The 20798-nt window shown below is 40.2% G+C and overlaps 1 pseudogene; it reads right to left on the bottom strand.

Moving 5' to 3' along the window:
- Nucleotides 1-4230: 4230 nt before the first annotated feature.
- Nucleotides 4231-6308, bottom strand: LOC107691063 (uncharacterized; annotated as a pseudogene).
- Between the last annotated feature and the right edge of the window lie 14490 nt (nt 6309-20798).

The following is a 20798-nucleotide window of genomic DNA, read 5'->3' as shown; positions in this document are numbered from 1 at the left end:
TTTTTTTTTACATATTTTCTTTCTCTTTGCCTTTTTTTTTTTATCAATACTGTATGTTTAATAGTAAGTTTAAAACAGGTCTGATAAAAAAAGTAATCTAAAAAGTAGTCAGAATACAATACCTAAAATAAACAACCTAGATAACGTTACTTTTTCATCATGTAATCTGTAATCAGTAATGGACTACAATTCATAAGTAATCTACCAAGCTCTGGTTAAAGCGCATGTTAACGGGTCCTACTATTAATATCTCGCTTGGTCGCTTTAAATTCAGAGAGTATTCATTTTATATAGGCTAAAATAAAACAACAGATTGTAACACCAATATTAAAGTAATTCATAACAAATATTAACGTCTGATAAAAAAAGTAATCTAAAAAGTAGTCAGAATACAATACCTAAAATAAACAACCTAGATAACGTTACTTTTTCATCATGTAATCTGTAATCAGTAATGGACTACAATTCATAAGTAATCTACCAAGCTCTGGTTAAAGCGCATGTTAACGGGTCCTACTATTAATATCTCCCTTGGTCGCTTTAAATTCAGAGAGTATTCATTTTATATAGGCTAAAATAAAACAACAGATTGTAACACCAATATTAAAGTAATTGATAACAAATATTAACATTAAACACATTTCAATCATTTAGATAAATGGCTACTTGTTACTACAGATAGCATATATATATTTTTTTATAAATAAATAAATACAGTAGTTGTTTGTTACCTGCAAACGTCACATTCTGCTTCTGGTTGCTCTTTCTTTTGGGGTGAGATCTTCTTTCGGGCTTTATGTCTCCGGCTGTTGATTTTAGTTAAAGTGCCTTTCAGAGAGGCCGATGATAAGGTCCCAGACGCGAAACAATCCCTTTTCATGTACTCCAGAGATGACATGAGATTACCCTTGTATTTCACACCACATGCACTGAAGTCTCTTGAGTGAATATCCCAATCAAACGCTATGATATCATAATTGGCTGTCTTCTTTTCCCGGGAATAAGCTCATCTCGTGTGTCTCTGTTCGTCTTTGATGTGCAGTTTGATGCAGTATGTGACGTAGTTTTAATTGCAGGGTTAAAGTGAAGTGGTTGCTACAGACAAGAGAATATTTGATTCATTACATGTTTTATTTTTCTTACAGACGTGCACATTTTGTTTCTGCAATGAACCTTATAATAATGTTTTTCGTCTCTTTCATCAAAAAGATAGGCCGTTTTGCATAAGCAATGTTTTACATGCCGTGCAGCTTTCTGGACTAAAATAAAGGACTAAAATAGATATTAGGCTATTATGTGTTAGGCTAATAAAGCACTTTAACAATTTCGTTAATAAGACAGCAAAAGTGTAATGCCATTCGTAATTAACTTGATAGCATATAATGCAACATGATTATGCTAGTAAAAGATGAAAATTTATAGTTACAAATAATATGGTTAGTTATAGCTAGCAATTAATATGGTTAAAGTAAATTACTTATTTTTATTTCTAAGTAAAACAGTCGCTTAACGAGGGCAACTAAGATCTCTTCAGGTCTTTATTTGCACGTGCAAAATACTATAAATTAACTGGATATGGACAATCTGGAAAATATTTCCTTTCACTTGAATTGCCTACTGTACATACGAAAGAGATCAAGTTTAAGAATTGAAAACCGAAATTGTAATATAACAAACAAAGGAAAATCCTTTAAGGCTAAGCACAAAACATGAAAATAAAAATACATGAATAAATTAATAATTTAGATTATTATTACACCACACACACACGCTGTCTGTAATACTATCTAAAACTCTTGTTAATGGTTTACAAATATATGTTTTAATATCCAAAAGCGTATAATCCAAATAATGTAATATCCAAAAGTGTTTTAATATCCAATATCATAAACATCCTACTTTAAAATCATGAATTCAGCAATGAATTTTGAGAGTATATTCAGTGAAATGTTTTCTCCACTGACAAACCGTAGTTTGGCATTTTTTGCGCACTGAAAAAAAAAAGAAGCAGACTCGCAGAAGGTGAGTGCAAATGAAACAAATGAAGCAGATCCAACAAGCCAAACGAGAAACTGTGTCAAAGTGTAAAATTCAATAGAGCGCCGTCTAGTGGCTGACAGACGGTTGTAACCTTTACTACAGACTCTGGCACTACCATGCATGGTTTTTAATGATGTGGATGGATTGCACACAAATACATTTGAAGCAGAGTGAAAGGTAATGACGAAATTTTCATCTAATATCATTTATCTGTCATTTACTCTTTAATGTCATTTCTATAGAAGCGTGTATGTCATGCATTTTTAAATATATGTGTAACTGCACGTTTATGATGAAGATGTATATAGTTAATTCAAAATATTAACTTATTAACTTTAAATTAATATCAAATAAAACACTACAGTTTAAATTATAATCAAGTTCTTCACATTGCTTTAGTATGCTAGTCAATATATCAAATTAAGTGTACTTTAAAGAGATAGTTAACCCAAAAAAATAAAATTCTGTCATCATGTACTCATTTGCATCACTTACTCTTATTCAAAATATCTTCTTTTGTGTTCAGCAGAAGAAAGAGACTCATACAAGTTTGAAACAACTTGAGGACGAATAAATGATGGAAGCATTTGGGTGAACTATCCTTTTAAAGAATGGCAAAATATTATTAAAACAATGATTTAAAAATGCACTTTAAACTAAATATTTTAATCTTCATCCAGTCTTCAGATTTTTGTACTAGAAATGTATGCAAATTAGCGCATATTTCATTAAATAATGGATCATTTGCATATTTAAACATAACATGTTCTCTGAATAGGGAACGAGACGCTGCGTCGCTATGACGCATTGGGAACGCCCTCTAGGCGTGCCGATTGTCTGAAGCCCGTATAGAATCATGCCAATACATTGGCTGATGGCGCGGGCGCCGCCCCACGCTCTTGCGTCACCATCCTTATACTGGCGAACGTGCCATCTTGCTCCTCAGATTTCTCTGCCGAAAAAGACCTCTTGTTGGCAGCGCGAGGAGCTTGACAGCAGGCACAGCATCTCGTTCCCTATTCAGAGAACATGGGTTACACAAGTAACCCGAGACGTTCTTTTTCATAGGTTCACTCAACGCTGCGTCGCTATGACGCATTGGGAACAATATACCAAACACGTCAAGCTAAAGCGCTGCCATATCTGGCCCAATGAAGAACCAGATTGTCTCCCCGGCTGGTTCAGGAGGACAAAACCCAGGAACCAGGAGCCGTGTCAAGATCCAAATGATAGATCCTGATAAAAGTGTGTGGAGAGGACCATCCTGCCGCTACACAAATATCCTCTAGAGGGACTCCCCTAAAAAGAGCTTGAGAGGAATCCACAGCCCTGGTGGAATGCACCCAAACGCTGAGAGGTGAAGAAAGACCATGCACCTCGTATGCTAGCGAAATAGCGTCCCTAACCCAGTGTGAAATTCTATGCTTTGATGCGGCAAGCCCACGGTGACCAGCACCAAAGCATACTAACAGCTGCGGAGATTTCCTCCACTGTCTAGAACGATCCACATAGAGCTTCAAAGCTCGGACAGGGCAGAGCATGTGAAGTCTCTCATCCTCCCCTGAAGCAAAAGGAGGAGGATGGAAAGAGTGAAGGGTCATCACCTGAGAGTGAAAAGATGCAGACAAAACCTTGGGAACATATCCTGGTGTGGGTCGTAAGGTTACTTTAACCAGACCCGGGGCGAAGTCCATACACACTTCGCTGACCGAGAGAGCTTGCAAATCCCCAACTCGTTTCAACGAAGTTAGCGTCAACAAAAAAACAAACTTGAGAATCAGAATCCGTTCTGGAGCTGACTCCAAGGGCTCAAAAGGAGCTTCAATTAAGCCCTCCAGGACAACTGATAAGTCCCAAGAAGGAACTCCAAGGGGGCGTGCTGGTCTCAGACGCCGAACTCCACGCATGAACGCTGAGACCAACTGATGTCTCCCCAGGGGAATGTCATTCCAGCTCTCTCCTTGCGGCGATGGCCACAACATGAACTCTCAGGGTAGTAGCCGCCGCCCCTGCCACAAGTTTCTCTTGTAGGAACTCCAGTACTGAACCTTTAGGGCAGCTGACTGGGTCCACTGCATGAGTTAAGCACCATGACTAAAAAAACCTTCCACTTGGAGGAATACAGCCTCCTCGTGGAAAGGGCTCTGGCACTAGCAATAGTCTCCTGAACATCGGCAGGAAGACTAGAAGTCAAATCTGGTGGCCTTTGATGGGCCATACCCACATCTTCCAGATCTCGGGTTGAGGGTGCCAGATCTCGCCTTGAAGCTGAGACAGCAAATCTCTTCTGATTGGAATCTCCCACGGAGATTGATCCAGAAGAGAAATCAGCTCCGCGAACCATGTCTGGGACGGCCAGAATGGGGCCACTAGCAGGAGACGGACACTGCTCTCCCTCACTCTGCACAGTACTGCCGGAATCAGCTTGACAGGCGGAAACGCATACAGTGTCAGGTTCGGCCACGGATGAGCGAACGCATCTATGCCCAGAGGTGCTGGGGAACTCAGGGAGAAGCAAAGTGGACATTGGGATGACTCCTGCGTCACAAAGAGGTCCACCTCCACCCTGCCGAACAGGTCCCAAATCTGTGCTACCGTTTGATAGTTCAGCATCCATTCCCCCGATTTGAGCTTCTGTCTCGACAGAAAATAGGCTGCGAGGTTCAGGACTCCCGGGACGTGAACCACTCTCAGGGAGAGGAATCTGCCTTGAGCCCAAAGGAGAAGACGGCGGGCCCTTGGCGGTTTATATGAGATACTACCGCCAAGTTGTACATCCTGACAATCACATGACATCCCTCGAGAGAGCGGAGAAAGTGAATCAGTGCCAGAAAGACGGCTTTCAGCTCCAGGCTGTTTATGTGCCAGGAGAGAAACTCTTCCGGGCAAACTCCGCACGCTGGTCTGCCCTCGAAGACCGCGCCCCAGCCCGTCAGAGAGGTGTCCGTCATAACCATTTGGCGATGGTGAACAGTGCCCATACTGACCCCTCTCTGAAGAAAGAGGGGGTCCCGCCACATTGAAAGTACGCAAAAGCAACTGCGCGACACTCTTACTAGGCGAGAGGCTGGTCCTGTCGAGCGGATCCCTATGAGTTTCATCCACCAAAGGAACGGCCTCATATGAAGCAGCCCCAGGGGCAGCACAGGGGAGGCTGTGGCCATGAGGCCCAAGAGCCTGCAACAAGTGCTTACAGAAACATGATGGCCTAGCTTGAAGCGGGCCGTGCATGCGTTTAGGCTGGAAATCCGGGCAGGAGCCAAACGGGCCTGCATCTGAACGGAATCCAAGTGAACCCCCAAGAATACCGTCTGTTGAGAGGTGGTGAGAACACTCTTCTTGACCTTCATTCTGAGGCCAAGAGACTGCATGTGGCGGAGGACATCCCTGTGGTGACTCACTAATTACCTGGAGTGGGCCAAAATGAGCCAATCATCCAGGTAATTGAGTATACGGATGCCCTGGAGCCTCAATGGGGCCAGAGCAGCATCCATGCACTTTGTGAATGTCCTTGGTGCCAAGGCTAGGCCAAAGGGAAGAACCCTGTATTGGTAAGCCTTTCCCCCAAAGGCGAACCTGAGGAACTTCCTGTGTCGCCGAATGACCTGAATATGGAAATAGGCATACTTCAGGTCGACGGTGACAAACCAGTCTCCCCCTCGAATCTGAGACATAATAGCCTTCAGCGCAAGCATCTTGAACTTCAGTCGGCGAAGATCTAGAATTGGACGTAGGCCGCCGTCCTACTTTGGGACGAGAAAATAGCGACTGAAAAAGCCGCGTTCCACTTCTGCTGGAGGAACCTCCTCTATCGCCCCCTTGAGGAGAAGGGAAGATAGTTCCTGCTGTAGTACAGAAGCCTCTGAGGCGCTGCCCACTACAGTCAGGTGAACCCCATCGAAGCAAAGGGGGTTGCGACCGAATTGAAGTGTGTAACCGAACTGAACAGTGCGGAGAACCCAGGGCAATGCCCCTGGTAGATGCTTCCATTCGTGAAAGAATTGCGATAGAGGTAGCAGAGTGTTGCAGTCTGTTTGAGGACATACCTGTGCTGGGGTTTTGCCGACATGGTCCGGAGGGGGAGACATCGTCAACCACGAAGGAGGGCCCTTGGCGTCCAGACACGGGAAGAGGGAGTCTACAGGAACCAATGCAGGTGGTACAGGGTCTGCTGGCACTGGGAGAGAACCACATGTGTCTCCTATAATGTGAGCAGCAGGTGACAAAGGAACAGATGGTAGGAGGAGAAAGTCTGGTGCGTCTCCCATCCCCAATGTCGAAACAGAGAGAGGCCGAACGGTTGCTGCACACCAAAATGCGCTGGGCGGCGGATGTGACAGAACTGAATGAGGGGAGCATTTTAGAAGCGGGCAGAAACATTTGCACGGTCTTGCCCAGCCTCGTAAGGTGGGGGAAGCTCCCCTCTTCCTGAAACGAGAGTCAGGAGTGACTTGATGGAGCTGAAGCAGCAGGTCTGTCAGACCGCTTCAGCTCAATCCACCTGCGAGGTCGCCGGTGGGGCAATGGGTGACCTCGGGCTCCCCAGACCGTGGGCGGTGGGGGATGACCCGGGTCGCTGCTCCTACTGGCGGCCTCCTTCCTGGGCAAGGAGCGCTGTCTGGGCCAGGAGGGATTAGGGGGCTCCCGTGCCCTTCTGGGCATAAACTGCCTGAGGGCCGCTGACTGGGATTTGGCTGCCCGAAATTGATCAACCACAGAGTTGATTGCCTCCCCAAATAGCCCAGACTGAGAGATGGGGGCGTCAAGGAGAAAAACTTTCTCCTTCTCACGGATCTCTGTGAGTTTAAGCCATAGGTGGCGCTCTGCAGGGACTTCCAGGAAGAAGTCGAAGATAGCGAGAGGTGCATAGCTAGCGTATCCTCGATCACCGGGATGATGGTATAGCCCTGCTCCACAGAACCCACTAGGTTGGTGAAGTCAGCGGCTGCCACGTTAGTAAGGCGGGAGGAGAATGGCTGCTCGTACCAGTAGACTATAAATGTAACTAACGACAACATAACTCCTCCATTAACAGATATAAGAAAAAAAAGTCTTATTAGTAAATAAGTAGCTTATATATATGTATTTGACTTGTTGAAAACATCTGTTTTAAAATAATGTAGGCTACAAAAGTTTGGCAATGCTGACAATCAGGTTTGTCTGTTTGGGTTGGAGCTAAACTCTGCTGAAAGTGGACCTAAAGGGCCAGAGCTGAGAACCCCTGAGATAAGGTAAAACGGTGGAAACTATTAATAGACCAAATAGACCAAAGCGGTAACTGGTTTAGAGACTAGCAATTAAACATTGTTGTGTTATTGTCAACTAAAAACAGCTGATTCATTCAGAAATGAATGAAGTGACTGTGGCTGCATGAAGTATTAGGCCATCCGGGTATTTATTTATTTTTATAAATTTGAGTATGGCTTATTCTTTTAAATTTTATATTAAACATTTTATATATTCTGCAAAACTTAGATGACAGCTGGGACCCATTTTCATTTATTTCCCTTAAAGGAAGAGAAATAGAGGATGATGATGCTTGATATATAATATATTATTAAGGGCATTATTATTAAGAGCTAAACTTATTGTAATAAGTTTATTAAGTTTATTATACTGTTAATAAGTAAAAGATATTGTAAATCAGCGTTGTCATTTTTTGGTAACACTTTATTTTAAGGGCCAATTCTCACTATTAACTAGTTGCTTATTAGCATGCATATTACTGGCATGTTTACATAAAACACCTTGCATACTCATTGACACATCTACAGTACATTAACCCAATGAATAAGAAAAACAGCATTCATATAAAAAGCACACAGGTTTTTATTGCATATCAATTTCATGTATAAATTCTTCATAGCATTGGAAAGATTACATTTGGTATACATATCTATTCTACAGAATTAACATCAGAATCATGTCTTTTCCATGAAATTGCTCTAAAGTACATCTTCAGTAATCACAAGCATCAAAAAGAACTTCAGAATTTTCTGTATTATTCTACAATCCTTACATTTTGTCATTATTTCTCTCCCACAAGCATATTGTTCAGTTCAGTAACCATCTGCCCATAGTATTTAAGGCAGTAACAGGACTTAGTCAAACCTACTAACCTAACCACGTACAATAAGTGCATCTACAAATTCATTATTTTTTTAATTATTTTTTCTTTTTAATTTAAGATACACATTTCACAAATGGACACCATTATGACCTCTAAACACGAGTCATGCACAATAGTTTTAATAAACATAACAGAAGCAATATACAACTCATATCCAAATGAAACAAGCACCATCTATTTTCAAACCCATGTTCAAAATGAATTTTCAGACATATCAATGTCATTTATTTATTTTTTGGAAATACTATACACTTTTTTTTTTTTTAGAGAGAAACCACATTATCTATGGTTTTTGAAATGATACGTTTGTTTGCAATGTAACAGTGGGCCAAGGACAGTATGCATTGTTCATTTTTTGACCATTTTTCCAAGATGATTTTAACAGTGTGGGTCAATTTCTTTACCTACAGCGCTTACTAAGTACAGTAGTATGTGACATGACTTCTCCATACTCCCATTGCATCCCCAGCAATCCTATGCATCAAACAGGCTTTTTACTCAAGGGTTTGAGTAAATGAGATAGTGAGGAGATAGGTAAGATTACACAGTGCGCCACCTGGTAGTATATTGAAATAAGACACTGCTGCACGTTTTTACACAGCGTTATCAAAGCAGATTGATTCCCTGTGAAAGGCCAGTCAAGTCCATCTCATTTGGTTTGTGTTCGCAGTGAAAACAGAATAATCCACGTTCAAAACCGGCAAGTTCTTCTAACAATGCTTGAATGTTCTTTGCTTTTGTATTTAAAAGCATCTGATAAAAATGCCTGTTTGACCCAAGAGTTAAAGTGCTTGTTAAAACCAGCCTTGCTTAGAAAAATACTAAGTAAAGTACTAAGAAAAGAGCTCAGATGTAAAGTATGAACTAGGCAGACAGGGGTGTGTTCGATTTAAGTGCAGATTCCAGAGAGTCTTTAAACATCCAAAAAGAAGCGAGGAGAGTATGAATTCCTGACCAAAAAGACATTCAGTCGAGAGAAGTTAAGTTTGACTCATACCCTACATATTAAATCTACTCTACACATTCATGATATTCATTCAGCTGTTTACGATTCATTCGCTGGCTTCACAGTTCAGGAGTTGGATGAGGACTCACATGTGTTTTCATGGATTTGGGCATCTCTCAGAAACCTCTACGCTCTTGTGAATGTTAAATGATATTAAGTATTTGAATTATGTAGAATCTGATATGATATTTAGGACTAGCAAATGGGATATTGAAAACATGCGATTTGAACCCAGAGATATACTGTCGATCCATTTTCTTCATGAAGATGTTTGACTACGAGTGATAAAATGTGTAAAAAATATCAACATATAATGCCCCTCTATTGAGTTACCTGATATTTTAGTCCAAAATTTTTTTTTTTTTTTTTCTTTTTTTTCCTTAAATCACACAGTGCCTACTTTTTTAAATGGTTGAACAGATTAAACCAGACTTCATGATTATGTGCTCATAATATAAACACACTATTTTTTAAATTCAGATTTTGGCAACTTGCATCTCTATGATATGGAAGCCCGTTTCCGCCACTGAATAAAAAATAAAAAAGGTAATTGCGACTTTTTATCTCACAATTCGGACTTTTTTTCTCATAATTGCATGATACAAACTCGCAATTGCGAGGTAAAAAATTATAATTGTGAGATATAAACGCAATTCTGAGAACATCAGTCTTTATCCCCCCCTCAAAATTGGACTTTAACTCGCAATTGCGTGTTATAAAGTCAGAATTGCGATATATAAACTCGCATTTTAAAAAAAAGTCAGAATTGTGAGGAAAAAAAGTCAGAATTGTGAGATATAAACTCGCAATTGCGAGAAAAAAAGTCAGAATTGTGAGTTTTTATCTAGTTTTTATCTCGCTTATATCTCGCAATTGTGACTTTATATCTCGCAATTCTCTGAAAAAAAGTCCGAATTGTGAGATAAAAAGTCGCAATAACCTATTTTTTAATTTTTTATTCAGTGGCGGAAACGGGCTTCCATACTATGAAGAGCTTGAACAATTCTGAATTTCCATCATATTACAGTAATTTCATTCCTTCAAACGAGTGGGTAAATAATTTGTTTCTTCATTCTTTTCATTAATAAAAAAAAAAAAAATCTAAATAAATAAAAGACAGACACTCATCAACGTAAGTAGCAACAACAGAGGGGGGGAAAAAAAAGTGGAGGCGACCACTCGGGAAAGAAATGATTGTCAAAGAAAAGGGGATTTTGGCACACAACACTCTCTGCTACCAACGGTTAACTCAGTCTGTCCATCATACAACAATATTGTACAAATTTGGTCCTTCACTAAAGAATTATATTAACATTTAAGCACAGATGTGCTCAAAAAGAAACAATATTGTTTACTGAAGAACAAATCACATAGAAAAAAAATCATAATGTTACTGAATGCAAGAAAAAGAAAAGATTTCCAATTGCCCCACTGGAGAATAATTTAACTCTTAAAAACAAACTTTCAGTTGGGAATAAAGGTTGTATACAGCTAAAAACACTTAGCATAACAACAATAATTACAATGACCGTGATGCTATACACATGAACAACCGTGCTGAGTGATTTATCGTATGAAGATCCGGCTGGGGACGAGACAAAATCGCACAGCCAAACACAAATCTCCCAGCATTTACTTTTTGAGACAGTGGCTTACAAACTGCATTGAGCCTTCGGGGGAAAGTTAGCATGCTAGTTGTGGGCTTAGACTTAAGTGCTTCTACTGCCATTGGAAATCAATGTTGATGTCTACTATAATGATCTACTGTAAGACTCCGGCTGTGAGTTAATAGAAAGGACACCTTGGTACAGTGCTGTAGAAGATCAACGTGAGAATGGAATGCTGAGTAGAAACGGTTCAAATCTCCAGTTGAAGAAACACTAAACTACTCTGTCCACTCAAGCCTTCCTGGGCTTCTCCGAGAACATGTTAAAAACCCCTTGAGAGCAGTCTCTATGAAATGCATATCATTGAAAATGAGGTGGAAAGGTGATTTCAGAGTCACTCGAATGCATCGCTCCCTCTTGAATCAGCAGAGAACATCACTATAGTGGCTAGTTGCAGACAGGAAAGATGCTGTAGGGCTGGGATTCGGTGAGTTCACTCGTGTTTTTATGCTGTGTAATAAAACTCTCCCGTCTGTGATTGGTTCCTGTGTCTGTTTCACTCAACAGTACGTTCTCCTCTTCGCGTTCTCATAGTGGTGGTTCATCTACTGTGGCATTGCTGGTCTTCACGAGCTCTTTTTGACGTATCTTCATGTTGATCTCTTGCCCTCTCCTCCTTTCTCCCTCCATCTCTCGTTTGTCTTGTTGGTGTTCTCAGATGTTGTTGAGGGGGTGAAAGGAGCTCGTCTCTGACGGCCCTCCTCCTATGTTGAGCCAGGCATCCAAGGAGTTCTGGGAGGATGAATGCAGATTGGTATTCTCAGACAGAGAGAGCATCATTGCATAAGCCTGGATGGAGAAAAGGAGGACAGTTCAATCGCAAAGCCAAAACATTCGTCATCTGTTAATTAGGGTTTGTGCATTTCAGAAGCTATCATGTACTGTACTCATAAATAGACAGTTTATCAGTCATCATTTACTCGTTCCAAATCCACATGCATGTTATTTTGAGCTGCTTATTCAATGCTCAACAGAAAACAAAATAACAGCATTTGAATTTAGAAACAATGTAAAATAAACTAGTAATTATTTAATAGCAAGTGGATATGAATTCTTAAAACATAATGAGGGATTCAAAAGCAGACATTGACCTGTCGATACACAATATTAAAGGACAACCATTAACTGGTATATCAGTCTAAAATTATTCTTACATATAAGACATGTAACGAGTCCACATGAAATGTTGAGACCAGAAGACAGTTTAAAGTTATAAATGTGACCCTGGAGCACAAAAGCAGTCTTAAGTCGCTGGGGTATATTTGTAGCAATAGCCAAAAATACATTGTATGGGTCAAAATTATTGATTTTTCTTTTATGCCAAAAATCATTAGGATATTAAGTAAAGATCATGTTCCATGAAGATATTTTGTAAATTTCCTACAGTAAATATATAAAAACTTAATTTTTGATTGGTAATATGCATTGCTAAGAACTTCATTTGGACAACTTTAAAGGAGATTTTCACAATATTTTGATTTTTTTTGCACCCTCAGATTCCAGATTTTCAAATAATTGTATGTCGACCAAATGTTGTCCTATCCTAACAAACCATACATCAATGATCATCTTATTTATTCAGCTTTCAGATTATGTCGAAAAATGTACCCTTATGACTGGTTTTGTGGTCCAGGGTCACAAATATGAGGAAATGATACAGAAAGATAATAGTGTTAGTTATGTTAATGCCATTCAGTTAATATTTTTTATCAACGTTGAACATTAAAAATATTATTTCTAAAACAAAATAGAAAATGACAATGATTAAGTAGTGCAAAACCTGCAGTTTTATTAACATTTTCCCCACATCGATTATTGCAGGAATTCCCAACCTTTTCATTAAAAAATTGTAAATTTCTACAAAAAAGTACCTTCCCATAAATATAATACATTTTATTTTAGCATAATTTCTGCATGCATAATAACAGATTGCTATTTTAGTGTAAATACACTAAAATAACTAAATCTATTATTGTTCATTATAGTATACTTAAACTATACTTGTTCTCAAAATATGCCATTTTATTTTATTTTGTCTTTTGTAAAGACAAAACTAAAAATAACTTTTTTCCCCCCAATATGTGTCCATATTCATAAGATGGTCTTCGACTGTTTTTCCTTCTCTTGACGTTTGCGTGACTACGTACAGCAGATGTGGGCTCATGGCATAGTAGCAGCTCTCTGCAGCAGGTACATTCACATACCTGTGTTTTAGCCTGCCTGAAAAGTGTTTCTTTCAGCGCCTCCGACTCTACCGAGGTGCTAAAAATGTCTTTAATATCATAGGGCTCCTCGCCAGCCTTATGGAACTCCAGGCCTTTGGGGAAACCAGGCAGAGGTTCCAGATCTAACAGGCCTGCATCCTCCTCAATACACCTGTACCGGGATAGGGAGGGGTGTGGAGAGGGGAGGGACCCTCAGTTAGCCCAACAACCGCAATCTAAATATTGGAACTGGATGCATTTGAGGAGCATGCACTGGATGAGATGGTAACGGGACATGAAAAATACAAGTGGTCATCACACTAGTGGATGAAAGCACAAAACAAATGGACACAGCTTTGGTTACATTCATGGTCAACAACTCTGTCTGCCTCTGTCCATGCAGAATTAAACGAGATGCAAACGGGAATAAGCCTCCCTAACTTTTGAATAAAATATGCTACAAAATATTGAACATTGATGCCGGTGGCATTCCAGCAGCAATAATATTCCCGGAAAAGGACAGTGAAGGAGAGAACAGAAATGCAATAGAACTGGACAGTGATGTTTTTCTTTGTTTTGGCAAACCAGAGTGACAGATGACTAGTTGCTGATTAGTTGTGTGAGGGATAATGAGGGATCACAGCGACAAACACTATGGGAAACAATGAATATCTGTTCAACAACATCTAAAGGTTACAATGGGTCATAACCAGCAGTGTTACACAGACACTCTGTTCCACAATCTGGTGAGCCACCTTGCTGTCTACTTAGGGAACTTCCTTGTGCCCTCTAAAGAAGCATTCTAACTGAATTGATTTGGGACATTTAACATAGGCAGAAATGTGGCATTCTGGGATTGCTTGCTTTGTGAGAGATGGTTATGCCTTCAGGAACAGGCTTTTTTTCCAATGTAAGTGCACTTGTGCAGCTCACTGGGTTTTGGAACAGAGCTGTAGTGTTGAAGGCCCATTGTACTTCTGTTGCGTGGTAATGATGTTACGATAAATACGATACATTTTCATTCTCTACAACTTCTGATCTTAAAGGGATAGTTCACCCAAAAATGAAAATGTGATGTTTATCTGCTTACCCCCAGGGCATCCAAGATGTAGGTGACTTTGTTTCTTCAGTAGAACACAAACGGAGATTTTTAACACAAACCGTTGCAGTCTGTCAGTCTTATAATGGAAGTGAATGTGAATCATGGCTTTGAGAGTCAAAAAAACATACACAATCAAAACCAAATTAAACCAAATTCACTTCCATTATAAGACTGACAGACTGCAACGGTTTGTTTGTGTTCTACTGAAGAAACAAAGTCACCTACATCTTGGATGCCCTGGGGGTAAGCAGATAAACATCACATTTTCATTTTTGGGTGAACTATCCCTTTAAATGAACACTCGACCAAAACTGAATCCTTTTTGCATTATAAAAATGTAACTTTACGAGTTTATAATTGAGTGAAAAGTTTGGAATAATTATTTTTGTTTTGTTTTGATGTTGTTTGAAAGAAATATCTAATTCTCACCAATATATACAGTGTATATATATATAGACCACACTTGAATGCTGCTGCCTGAATAAGACACCTCCTTACTGAAGTGAAAGTGTTGACTGGTGTCACTATCTCGCGAACGCGCCAGCGCCAGCGGATCTCCACCAAATTCGGGGATCCCTTCAGCTCGAGGAGTCCTCTCGAACGCCACCTATCGATGCGGCGGTGGTCTCATTAGAAAGCGGGCCTCTAGACGTACACTCGATTCGCATTCGAGAGGGTTCCTCGAGCTGAAGGGATCCCCCGAATTTGGTGCGGATTTGCCGCGGCGTTAGGGAGATATGGCCGTTCAAAGTTTCAATGGTTTTCCATAGACTTTTCAGCGTTTCATCCAGGTCGCCAGTAGCAAACAATGGAGCGCGCTCTGCTGGACAAACTAAGTAATCATACCATTTCAAGCATTTTATCTGCGTTATATGTTCTGTAAAAAAAAAGTTCATATCGGCGGCATATTCACCGATACCGATATATCGGCGACATGCTCATATCGGCCGATAATATCGGCAAAACGATATATCGGTCAGACTCTACTACATAGTACATCAAACTGATTTATTTAAAAAATAAAATACTTTTTTTTCCCCCCATGATATGTCCCCTTTAAAATATTTAGTTCTTATAATGACCTTTTTTCTGTTTTTGACTGAAACAATATCCTTAGCAGAAGGAAGGCTCCTGTCTTATGTCTTTTTTTTTCATGTTCAAAGCTATCATCTTGCTTTTTCCCATCCACGTTTCTATCAACTTGGGATTTAAGCTTGAAAAACCTTTCAACTTAAACAAGAACTAACACACATACACTAAAAGCTTCCTCTCTGAAAACTTTGCACAACATTGCACATTTTGGAAATTCCTTGACCGAATTTCTAATGGCCGCTGGCGATAAGTTTTTATGTCCTTGGGCAATGGAGACAACTATGACATCGAACTACACCTCCCAAAACACCGGATAAAATAATAAGCTATTTTCACCCTGAGAGTCCATTGCAGTAATTCTCTCATCATAATCTGACTGCCAAATATCAGTGCTGTGCTGCTCTCTGGGTTGCTATCCATCATTTCGGACTGGGCAGTAATTCCCCTGCCTGGCCAGAGCTCGAAAACACAGATCCACGAATGACAAACACACCGATTTGCAATTAATGACAGATGTTTCTTGTGAGCGTGGCAATGATGAATTGGCTAATTTCAGAGAGGCGAGACAGAGCGAGCTAGACAGGTCACGAGCAATCATCATGGTTTGTCTCATTGCCACCGAGTTCCAGAGAAAACGCTTGTTCTCCAAAGCAGCTATCAGCACCGCGCTGTTCCACTACCTCTCTTTTTCCAAACGTTTCAGCTTATGATATCATTGCGTGCACTCCTCCAAAGTCGCTTTTACTTCAGCGCTCTGAAACTGACTTCTATTGAGGCAGACGAATGTCGAGTGGAAGGAGGAGGGGGTCGTAAGGTGGGTGGTTAAGCTATGTGAGGTGTAGACTTACCAAAGCCGAAAAAAAAGAACAAGAAGAACTGCTTGTTTCCCATTTTCCATCATGCTTAAATATCTCATAATCAAATTTGCCCTGGCCTGAGAGAAAGTCCATGCCACGTGGGAGACAGCAGCGGTCCTGCCACAGACCTGCGCTTTGTCTCTCAGTCTAAACATGTCAGAGTGCTGTTTGCGTTAGCTGCGAGGAAGGGGGGTCCGTCAATGCAGCGCACAGATAAATGTCTCAGTCTGAGGGTCCCCTGATAGAGCTAAACCGGCAGCCCCCTACAGACTGACAGTCAAACTCAGTCAGAGAGACCAGACGCTCTTTGAAACACTATTAACCCAGCTGCAGGGAATCATGCCCCTCTCTATATGGTGAATCCGGGAGAACAGATCACGTCTTTTTCCACTGCCATTCACAGAGGAAAAGAAAGGAAGAGTACCTGAGTTTCTCTTTCATAGCTCATTAGATTTAATGAAGCTCTTCATTTAAGTATCGACTTTGTCTCAGATGTTTCTCCTAACAGTCCTTGGGGGTAAAAACTGTTTACGTACAGTGAAACTATAAGGGGCCATTCATACCGAATTCCACTGGATTTTTCACTCCTCTGTGCTGCTTTTCAATTGCTTTTCTATACAAACATGCTAGATCAACGTGTTTGACTGTTGCACTCATATCTCGTGCATGAAATGGCTTTCTAAAAAGTTAAACTTGTTAAAAATGTGCTCTAGAGCTTGCTTTTTTTTTCATTCCACCACCCAAAAACATGTTCTGTGTGAATGGCCCCTTAAAGGGTGACATCGGTGGTTCAACTGTAAAGTTACGAAGCTACGAGAATACGCAAAGAAAGCAAAAATAACGACATTATCCCACATTTTCATCTCTACTGCGTCACTTTGGACACGCGTTCACGACAGTATCATGAGTGACGCAGTAGAGACGTTTTTTTTTTTCTTTGCCCAAAAAAGTATTCTCGTAGCTTCGTAACTTTACAGTTGAACCACTGATGTCACACGGACTACTTTGTCGATCATCTTGGTACTTTTCTGGACCTTGAACGTGGTAGTTACCTTGCTGTCTATGGGAGGGTCAGAGAGCCCTCAGATTTCATCAAAATTATCTTAAATTGTGTTCCGAAGATGAACGAAGGTCTTACGGGTTTCGAACAACACGAGGGTGAGTAATTAATGACAGAATTTTCATTTTTGGGTGAACTAACCCTTTAAGCTATAAAATTAAGTAGGATTGCATGAATCAGATGGTGTCATGTCTCATTTAAGTAACACTGTCTCAAATGTTTCTCATAAAATTCCTTAGTAGAAATAATAGTAGACTCAAATTAGACAACAATGGACACAGTAAGAGTACTTAGCTATAAAATCAGTTTGGATAGCATAGCTCAGCTAATAGATTTCTCAATTATGTCTCATTTATGTATCTACTGTGTCAGATGTTTCTCCAGCAATTCATTGGGAGAAATAAATACAGAGTATATATAGGTAAATATATAGGTTATGTCTCATTTGAGGATCAACTATGTCTCGAATGTTTCTTCAAGAATCCCTTGGGAGAAATACAGATAGGGTCAAATAGGACAATTGTTTATTGACAAATGAGACAATTGTTGTATTTATTAATTAAATAATTTTGGATAGCATCGCTCAGACAAATGCTCTCAGTTATGTCTCATTTGAGTATCAACTATGTCTTAAATGTTTCTCTGAAAATGCCTTGTATAGGAGCAATACAAAATAAGGTTAAATGAGACAAATTTTGCCATATTTGTATAGTTCAGATAATTGAGTTCTCAGTTATGTCTCATTTAAGTTTGAGACATTGTTGAAATACAGTAGCTTCTAAAAACTCAAGAAGGGACACATGTGAGACTTTAGTCTTTTTCTCAAAAGAACAGCCTGAAAAGCAGGAGACTTTACCAAATTCTCCATTTTTATGTTTTTAATCCCATTGCTTTATAGGAGAAACAAATGGGATATGACATTTTATATTATTTCCTTCAAAGTCAAAAAGACAGAAGAAGGTAGAAAAAAAAAAAACTTTCCACCATGCATGCAGACTAGCTGCACAAGAGTGACAGAAAGCGAGAGGGAAACGGCCAAACGACGTCATGAAATACGACGCATGAGCGCAGAGGGGAATGTTGCAGCTGCCTGTCCATTCGAAGCGGGCGTTTCTGTGAGGGCGATTTGCAAGGAGACAAAACAGAGCACTTATTTGAATTACAGATATTAAAATGCCAGGCCTGCTTGTACCAGTCAGGACAGGACTATTGATCCCAGATGGCAGTCTGAGGTTTCGGCCCACGCCAGAGCTTTAAAGTGACGAGGCAGAGGCATCGGGTCTCTGGTGGAGTGTGGAGGAACCGAAAAACTGAGGAGGACCATTACGTGTCTAAAAAAGAATTCGTGTTTTTGACCATGGATCTGTTCGTGCACATTTGTCTGTGTGAATCAGACTGCGCTGCACCTAAACCAAACTCTGAAGCAACGTGAACCTGGCCACACACCGACAGTCGTGCTGACGGTTCATGAATTTGGCAGTAATGAGCTTTTGTTTGGTGTTTTCATAAGCCGATGGAATGTGCTCCCTGATGTGTATCTGGCTGCGCTTAATGCAGAACAGAACTCAACAAGGTGAAATGACTCATTGAGATGCCCCGACTGAAGGCGAAGTCTGTAATGGGTGGGTACACACACACACACACACACACACACACACACACAAGGCTGGTTGGAGTCCAGCAGTACCACAGTCCTCCACTAGAGGGCAGACTGTAACTTCAGGAGCCAGCTTGTCTGACTGGACAGGTTATGAGGTTGTTGCCATAGCTTCAAAATATATTCTGTGCATGTGTGTGTTTGTGCGTGTGTGCGATCTCGTACCTTTTCTCCGAGGAGCTACAGGCCTGGTTCAGCTCACTATTGGAGATGAAGTTCCTAATCTCTGAGAAATACGAGTCCTCCTTCTCATCCAAAAGTGCATGATTGTCAGACTCAGAGTTCGGTGAGGAAATATTTGTTCCTAAATTTGAGAGGATCCCAGACTGCTGACTCACTACAAGAAATAAGTAGAAAAATAAATACATTAATAAATACGAATAAGATAAATAAACATACCTAAACAAACCTTATAAACGACAGTTGCATGCGTTCTTGCCAGATACCGTTAGCATTTATTTTCTTATATTTTATATTTATTATCATCTGCACATTTATTTATTTTGGTTACATTTTTTTAGCACTGATCACTTCCCAAAAAATATGAAAAACATTATTTAAATAATACAGTAATATAAATTCAGGTAATCTTTAAAATATATTATTTACCTAAACTGTTAAAAAAATACATTTCTACCAACATCACAGATTTGAGGTGCAATTGGAATTTTAATTTTTGTTTTTTGTAGAAATTATTTAAAATAAAAGCAAGTTGATTTTACCTGGAATATTCTCATGTTCATGTTTCTTTAAGTGGCGGTCCAGATTGGTCTGTTGACCAAAGCAGCGATTGCAAAGGTGGCACTTGAACGGCTTTTCCTTGTTATGAATGTTACGAACATGTCGCTGGAGGTTGGAGGAGATGCTGAATGAACGGTCACAGTATTTACATCTATGAAGGAGAAAAACAGAAAATCATGGATTTTATATGAGGTTTCTATTGGGCTGAAACAATAATCAAAAGCTGTAGGATACATCAGCATGCACACTGATACCATTTTGGGGCTTGTATGCATGCATTCAACATTCTGAAAAATTGGACATGATCCACATTTTAGCATAACTCTAATGAATCCCGTGTTGTATTGTCACAATGTTTGCTGATAATGACCCCACCAAGAGGCTGACAAAGGTAATGCAAACAGCTTTGAAGGCATGTTGAGCAGTGTAAGATATCACACAGAAGCTCTAATTTCATTTCTGCATGAAAACAAATACTCCCTTATGTCCTTTTATGGCTCATTGTGTTGCCATTAAGTTTTTCCTTCATGTCAGCCAATGAAATTGTAAACATGATAGATGATGAAGTGAAGTACATTTTCCTTATTTTGATATATACATATGTGATATGTGATGTCCTCTGTGTGCTAGCTTGTCTAACAGTCACGGTTTGGCTCTCTGTAGCTCACTTGTGTGCAATGTCAGATCAGCCAGAATAGGCAGGAGAACATCAATTTAATGTGCTGATAAACAAACAATCGCAGCGAGGCAGTGTCAGGAGTTCGCCGGACAGTGCCTTCTTTGTTGGGTGGCCGGCGTAGCTTAGACTCCCTCGGTCGCAGCAAAGTTGACTTTCAGGGCTAATTGCTTTGGGAAAATCGCTCGTCATCAAGTGCTCAGAATCAAGATGCAGGCCTCTTTTTATTTTCCAGTTTATTTTGCGAGCAAATGTGTGTGCGCTTCTGCACAGCCCGATTTTCCAGACTTGGCACATCACGGTTCATAGAGAATGGTACAACGCCAAGACAACGTTTCGCTTTTTTTTTTTTAAGTCAGTCTTTTCTACCTCCCATTTTGTTTATTTTCATTACTTGGTCCAGAGGGACTTTAAATTACTTCATCATCTCAATTCTTTTTTTTCTGTTACAAGGACTGTACATGAAGCGTTACAATCCGAATGGGGTCTTTCAATGGTCAGACGTAGTAGGCCAATTTCGCTGCATAGAGTAGCTGATAGCATCTACAGCAGGCAAATAACCTACT

Source organism: Sinocyclocheilus anshuiensis, unplaced genomic scaffold (assembly GCF_001515605.1).
Source record: "Sinocyclocheilus anshuiensis isolate Anshui unplaced genomic scaffold, SAMN03320099.WGS_v1.1 scaffold158, whole genome shotgun sequence".
Classification (NCBI taxonomy): Eukaryota; Metazoa; Chordata; class Actinopteri; order Cypriniformes; family Cyprinidae; genus Sinocyclocheilus; species Sinocyclocheilus anshuiensis.
Note: the sequence above shows the minus strand (reverse complement) of the source record. Positions and strands in the feature narration are given on the sequence as shown.